Raw genomic sequence first — 7,514 nt, 5'->3', positions numbered from 1 at the left:
GTGGTCGCGCCAATGAGCTAACAACAGTGCCCTCAGCGCCACCGAGACTAGACCCTGCACCTGGTCCCGAGCCCGTCTCTCTACGGAAAAGTTCCGGGTGCCCAGTCTCAGCGTTTGGAACCGTACTGACAGCCCAGATTCCTCCTCCCCCTCCGACACCTTTCAGGTTTCTGAAGGCAGAGCCAGCGTACTTCTGTTGTCTCCTCCTGGCCTTGCTCGTCAACCTCCATAAATAATTGAGCTGAATACCAGTGCCTGTTTCCCTACAGCTAACATTTCTGATTAACTATCCAGGCGAAACACATAACCTAAATTTAAAAAAAAAAAAAAAGGCAAAACAAAACACGATCCCGTTGGACACAGTTTTAATAACTACTGATGAAAAAGATGCTGCTGAAAGTTACAAACTGGTAGGGAAGAAGAGCTAATTCTGACCTTTGAATTCTGTTGCTGTAAGTTAAAGAATGGTCCTTCTATGAATTCTTTAAAGTATAAAAGCGTAGAGCGTAAGGATAAATGAAAGAGAACTGAGATTCCAGAATAAATCAATAAACCCTCACACATCAATTAATTTTCCACAAGAATGCCTAGACAATTCAATAGTGAAAGAGGACTTTCAATAAATGCTACTGGGACAACTGGATATCCATACACAAAAGAATGAATTGGGATCACGATCTCACAACTTTTGAAAAACTCACTGAAAATGGATGAAAGTCCTAAATGTAAGAGCTAAAACTATAAAACTCTTAGAATAAAACGTAGGTATAAATCTTCCTGACCTTGGATTATGCAGTGGCTTCTTAGATACGACACCAAAAGCACAAGCAACCAGAGAAAAATACATTGGACTTCATCAAAATTAAAAACTTTTATCTTTCATGTTGAAAAAACAACCTAAGGCATAGGAGAAAATATTTGCAAATAATAAAGCTGATAAAAGTCTAATATTCAGAAAATATGAAGAACTATTATAATTCAATAATAAGACCCCCACATACAACCAGAATGGTCATGAAAAAGCTTCCAGAAATATAAAATAACATCTAAATTGAAATCCAAAGGGTAAATTGAAATAAGCTAGAGCAGCAGTTTATAAACATTTTGTCGCAGGATTCCTTTAAACTTAAATTTATTGAAGACCCCAAACAGCTTTTGTTTATGTGTGTTATATCTATTGATATTTACCATATTAAAAATTAAAACTAAGTGGGAAGAGTATAGCTCAGTGGTAGAGGGCATGCTTAGCATGCACAAGGTCCTGGGTTTGATCCCCAATACTTCCACTAACAAAAACAAAATTAAAACTGAGAAAAATTTTAAGTATGTATTAATTCATTGAAAAATAGTAAGTCCTTTACATAGTAGCATAAATAACATACTTATATGAAAATGACCATGTTTTCCAAATACAAAAAAAGCTAGTGAGTAAAGTGGCAGTGTTTTTCATTTTTTGCAAATGTCTTTAATTTTGTTAATGCCTGAGTAATAGAAAACAGCAGGATAGTTATATCTACTTCTTCATTAAGTTGTTGCCATCTTGGTTGCAGTTGGTTGAAATACGTAAAGAAAATTCAGCCTCATACAGACATGTAATTGGGGGAGGGGAGGAGGAATATTTTAATAGCTTTTTCACATAATTGTAAATACTTTTGTTCATAGCACACCCAGACTTGACAAGTATAGTTTCTTAATTGAAATATGGAGCTTGAAACCATATCAATGAACTTTTTATCCCCTGTTACATAAAAAAATCCATTGGTCTATCTTGCACTTTGGATAGACCTTTTACCCGTGCATAATTTTGTAACATCATGAATTGGTCATTTAGAAAACACTGATTCACTGAGTTATGCAGAGCTACTAAATATTGACACATTTCATTATACAATATCTAAATATCACACTCATTGTTTTCAGAGATTTATCAGAAGAAGTCTTTAAGTATTGGGAAACTGTCAAATTCACAGTGATAATTAGTTTTTCCAAAATGCTAATTTATGTGTGAAGGCTCAAATTTTGTCACTGACAACAAATATTGTCAGTTGTTTTTATTAAAGGTTAGGCTCATCTGTTCATTTTTTGAGGCAATGTCTGCTATATTTCCAAGTCTGAAAAACCACTATTGGCCTGTCATTTGTTCTATCACATAAAAACAGTGTTCTTTTCACATGCACCCCCATGTTCATAGCAGCACTATTTGCGATAGCCAAGACATGGAAACGACCTAAATGTCCATCAAGAAATGAACGGATAAAGATGTGGTGTGTGTGTGTGTGTATGTATATATATACACACACACACACACACATACACAGTGTAATATTACTCAGCCATGAAAAAGAATGAAAGAATGCTGTTTGCAGCAATATGAATGGACCTAGAGATTATCATATTAAGTGAAGTCAGTCAGGTGGAGAAAGACAAATATCATATGATATCACTTATATGTGGAATCTTACAAAAGGTACAAATTGTATTTACAAACCAGAAATAGACTCATGGACATGGAAAACAAATTATGGTTACCAAAGGGGAAAGCAGGTGGTGGAGGGATAAATTAGGAGTTTGGGATTAACAGATATACACTACTATATATAAAATAGATAAACAACAAAGACCTACTATATAGCGCAAGGAACTATATTCAGTTTCTTATAATAAGCTATAGTGGAAAAGAATCTGAAAAATATGTATGTTTATGTATGGATATGGATAACAAAATCACTTTGCTGTATACCTGAAATTAACATTGTAAGTCAACTACACTTCCATAAATAATAAAAAATTTTTAAAGGAGGAAAATAAAAGTTATATAATCTCACCTCCCAAAAAGTAATAAATAAATAAATTAGTTTAGAGGGGAGTGTACAGCTCAAATGGTAGAGCACATGTCTAGCATGCACAAGGTCCTGGATTCAATCCCCAGTACCTCCTTTAAAAATAAATAAATAAACCTAACTACTGCCTCTACACACACACACCCCTCCCAAATATATATATATTAGTTTAAACTTAAAAAAATAGTATGCTTTTTTTTTAAAGGGCTAAATAAGCCTATAACTCAATCTCTTGTGAGGCTTTCCAAGGGCAAGACACAGTTGAGTAAAGACAGATTTATTTAGAGAGATGAATACTGCTTAGAGTGTAGGCTCTTTCAGAAGGCAAGAGAAAGGCCACGAGGTGTGGGGGTTAGGTGCTCAGGTTAAGGTAAAAGTAGATATACACTCCATAGACAGAGTGTGGGCCATCTAGCCAGCCTGTGGCACTGTCAGCTCCTTTTGTTACCATATGTTTTGTTTACTATTTTTTCTTTGTACAGATAATGCTATTTCCATCCCCAAAGAGGACAGCCCAAGGTAATATATCCAGCTCAAAGTTCTTGCTCTCCAGGTGATGTCGTTTTCTTCCTCAGGCTCAGATATGACTCTTTATGGTCTGGTTACCTATGAATTGAAAAGACAAATAATTCACCAAGACATACCCACATCCAATGGTAATGCAGGGAACACAGGAAGACTGGGAAAAACATTCTCATTTAGAACAAGGAAGTGGGGAAGGAAATAGCTCAGTGGTAGAGCACATATGCATGAGGTCCTGGGTTCAATCCTAGTACCTCCGTTAAAAAAAAAGAACAAGAAAGAACTGAAGACACATAGTACTCACTGGGCCATAGCAATTCTGAAATCCCACTGGGTAAATATTGTGAAGGTCTTCTCTCTCTTTGGGCAAGGTCAAATTACTTACCATACATCATATGAAAAGAATTCCAATTTTTTCTTTCCTTGTATACATTTTCTCCCCTTTGATGGTGATCTTTTTGATTGAATACCAATGACAGATTTTTATGACCAATTAATCTCCAGTAGTTTTCAGAGAGAGGGTAGGTAGCCACAGATACAGAAGTATAAGCTAATCATTATAAAGGCTAGCTACTTTTCTTTTGCAGGGAGGGAAAAGGCTTTTTTCATTTATACACACAAACAAAAAACCAGTAGCCATGGTTCTCTAACTTCAGCCAAGGGTTGAAACACAGAGCACAATACTCACCAGTTGCTTATAGCAGTTCCAGATCTCAAAAATCTGTTTTCTATTCACAGATACATAAAATATTTTTAGTTCTTTGACTCATAATGACCCTCAGACAAGACAAACAACACAGAGTGCCAGGACAAAAAAAGAAAGGCAAACCAACAAACAATAATTAAAAAAAAAAAAACATAAACAGATGGATACTCTGACTTCTACTATCCAATTGTGACCAAATTCCCTGTATCTGTCTGCCATCTGGCATAGACCAAATAGTCATATCATAAACAAGCAAACAAATAAATGCCAGATTCCATGCTTCTGCCACCAGCAATTGTGCACAAATCAAAACCAGAACTACATCCAGACTTGGCCACAAAACATAGAACCAGAAACACAGAAAGAGGTTTAATCAGAGTAAAGCTCTATTGCCACATGAGAGTGAACTCAGGAATCAGGAAGATTATGTCTAGATGAAAATAGCCTACTGGTTCCCTTCTCTGGCAATGCAGTGTACTCAGATCTGATAGATAAAATACAGCCAGAATTTTCGGTGGAATCTCTAAAACTGCCAAAAGAAGACTAAAAGAGAAAGTCACTTAGAAAAAAAAAATGATTTGCCAAGAAAGTTATTAAGGAGGCCAGTATTTAAAAAGTTTGCTCACCACAAAACAGAATAAATGTACAAACGTGTATTAAAAGGAAAATACTCATAAAGTTACCACGGTTATCAAGTTAACAGTCTGTAAATAGAGGGAAAATAGCAGTTTTCCCACATGATTATCTGATCTGTAAAGCTTTTGCCATATCCTCCAATGTTAGCATTGCAAAAGTCAGGGATAGAGTCGTTTTTGTTTGAGACTCAGTAATTTAAGAAAAGCTCAAGGTTTCACTTAGTTTGGGATTCAGAACTAGACCTTGGTTTTGTGGTGTTTTGTTTTGGGGTTTTTTTTCAGTGTGCAAAGTGGTTTGTGTGCCAGTTTGTTTCCTATCTGTAGGAGTGGTGTGTATGCTGACCCTTAGTGGAAGCAGGCAGGGTCAATTTTATTCCATATTTCTTTAGTTTCTTCCTTGATACCTCCCTCCTCTGGTCTATTTGAATTGCAAATTTTAAAAAAAGTCCATTTACTGAGCACTAAGTTACATCAAACAAAAAAATTATCTTATTTGATAGTCACAACATCTCTATGAGGTAAATGTTACTCTTATTTTCCCTTTTCTCCACATCCTCTCTGCCTTGGTGTCTTTGAATTTGTTGTTCTGTTTGCCTTTTGTCCTCTAGGTATCTTCTTTTACTCAAATGTCACCTTTTCAATGAGGCCTTTCCTAATTATCTTAAAACATTTTCCTTTCCTGCTTTATTTCTCTCCATAGCATCTATATTATCTAATATACTAAATAGTTATGCATTTTCTGTTTCCTCTTACTACAATATAAGTTCCATGAAGTATGGAGGTTTTTCCATATTTTGTTCACTGCTATATCCTTAGTGCCTGTAAAAATGCCTGGCAGAGAGTAGAGATATTTGTTGACTACATGAAAGATGTTCACTACATGAACTACATGAAAGATCCAGAAAATCTCCTTCCTGTTACAAGGCACACGGGAGGTCTGAGTAAAAGGAAATCTTTTACTAATATCAGTGGGTCTCAAAAATTACTTGGAGGTTCTCTTAGAACCTTGAAATAATTGGATCCCATCATTCATTAATTCCAGTCATTCATTTACTCATTCACTATACATATTTATGGAGCCCCTACTATACGCCAGATACTAGCTTAGTACTGACCCAGAAATAAATTTTCATGGAGCTTATTCTAGCTGGGACAAAGATGAGGCTGGAGGATGGGGAGAGAACCAAAGAACCATGTTTATTTTTGTCATTTCATCATGTTAAGCCACTAGTAAAATTATAAGCCCTTTTTCTGGGATATCTAAACTCTCCCATATTCTCCTCCTCATACTTTATGCTATTTCCACTTGACCTAGTACTTTGTTTAATAAAGTACTGAATCTCTTGTTTTTCTCTTGTAACAGGAAATTTTCAGACAATTACTGTATTTGGCCAAGATCCAAATCTGAAATCAGAAGAATCTCTGAACCCCTGACTAATGCATCACAGAGCTAATTACATAAATTACAATGTGAAAAGACAACTTCTAGGAGATGCCACAGTAATGATGTTTCTCGCTGAATAACTGGTTTCATTTTTCCTTGTGTAAAGGATGCAAGCTTTAGACGGAAGTAAAATAATTTTACTTCTTGCAAACATTAGTTCATTAAATGTTTAAGAACTACTTAATGAGAGCCTACTTCATGACTAGCAGGTACGATACCCTGTTTTGATAGAATTAAGTGTAAGATACAGACTGCACTCCCTAGAAGATGGCACTTCCAATAAGGAGGCTAGACAGAAAAAAAATTTGTTAAATTATATAACACTATAAACAGACATAGTTCTTCCACTTCTTCCACCTACTCACCCACCACCTCTCCCTGTCAAGCTGGTTCGGTTTCTCTTGCCTCCCTGAACACACTGGATCCAACGGCTCTAATCAACAATGCTCTTGTCTGTACTCTAGATTACCTTCTTATCCTTTTAAAAAAATATTTTTGTTTTTATTTACTTGGTGGGGGGAGATAATTAGGCTTATTGATTTAACAGAGGGACTGGGGATTGAACCCTGGACCTTCTGCATGCTAATGTTAAGTGCAGCACTCTACCACTGAGCTACACCTTCCCTCCCATTCCCTTATTCCTTGACTTTTTCCCAGTTTCATCTTTTCTGCTATTCAGTCCAGGATTTTCATTCTTTTTGATCCCAGGTTGTAGAGCTGCTTGAGAAAATCAAGATACTTAGTATTCCTTAACTTTCAGCAGCTTGCAAATGAACATTTACAAGCAATCCGCATACATGGCCTGGGAAGTGGCAAAGGAAATTTTACCCCTATTGGAAGCCAAACTTGTGGAATAATTGTATTTAAATAGTCACTGAGACTGTAAGGTCCCAGAAAAGCAAATTACACTAAGACAAGGACATAAAATCTAAATACATACCCTAAACTCCCTGCGGGAAAGGCCTACATCGATGAGAGACATTGATGCTAAAAATCAGTCTGGCCAAAGAGAAGAGAACTACTACGAGTGTTCGCATACACGGTGACAGTTAAGGTTTCATTCTAAGGACTTCAAGGTAGCGCTATCCGGGGAGAAAAGTCTAGCGGCTAGCATTTCCCAAATTCCACATGCTTGAGGCAAACAGACGAGACAGCTCCGCACTTCTCGAAAGGTAAAATACATTATATACGGGAGCTTTAAAAAAAAATAGTAAAAAGCTAAGTTTTTCCCTGTCATGTAGCTGTGCTGCCTACTAGCGTAAAATCTCGTTTCGTTCTCTAAGAAACCTCGCGATATTTTCTTTGTCCTCTATGGCGGGAACACACCGGAAGCCACGGCGCACTATGCGGCACGTCACCTGCCGGAA

The 7,514-nt window shown here is 36.5% G+C and overlaps 1 long non-coding RNA gene across 1 annotated transcript; it reads right to left on the bottom strand.

Annotated features, from left to right (window-relative positions):
* Nucleotides 1-3,276: 3,276 nt before the first annotated feature.
* LOC140696448 (uncharacterized) lies at nt 3,277-7,370 on the bottom strand. The gene is made up of 2 exons (XR_012072799.1): nt 7,088-7,370; nt 3,277-3,446 (listed from the first exon to the last, which is right to left on the bottom strand). It is a non-coding gene; the product is annotated as an uncharacterized lncRNA (long non-coding RNA).
* Nucleotides 7,371-7,514: the final 144 nt, after the last annotated feature.

This window comes from Vicugna pacos, chromosome 5 (assembly GCF_048564905.1).
Source record: "Vicugna pacos chromosome 5, VicPac4, whole genome shotgun sequence".
In the NCBI taxonomy this organism is placed as follows: Eukaryota; Metazoa; Chordata; class Mammalia; order Artiodactyla; family Camelidae; genus Vicugna; species Vicugna pacos.
The sequence above is the reverse complement of the archived record's forward strand: the minus strand, read 5'-3'. Positions and strand labels throughout refer to the sequence as shown.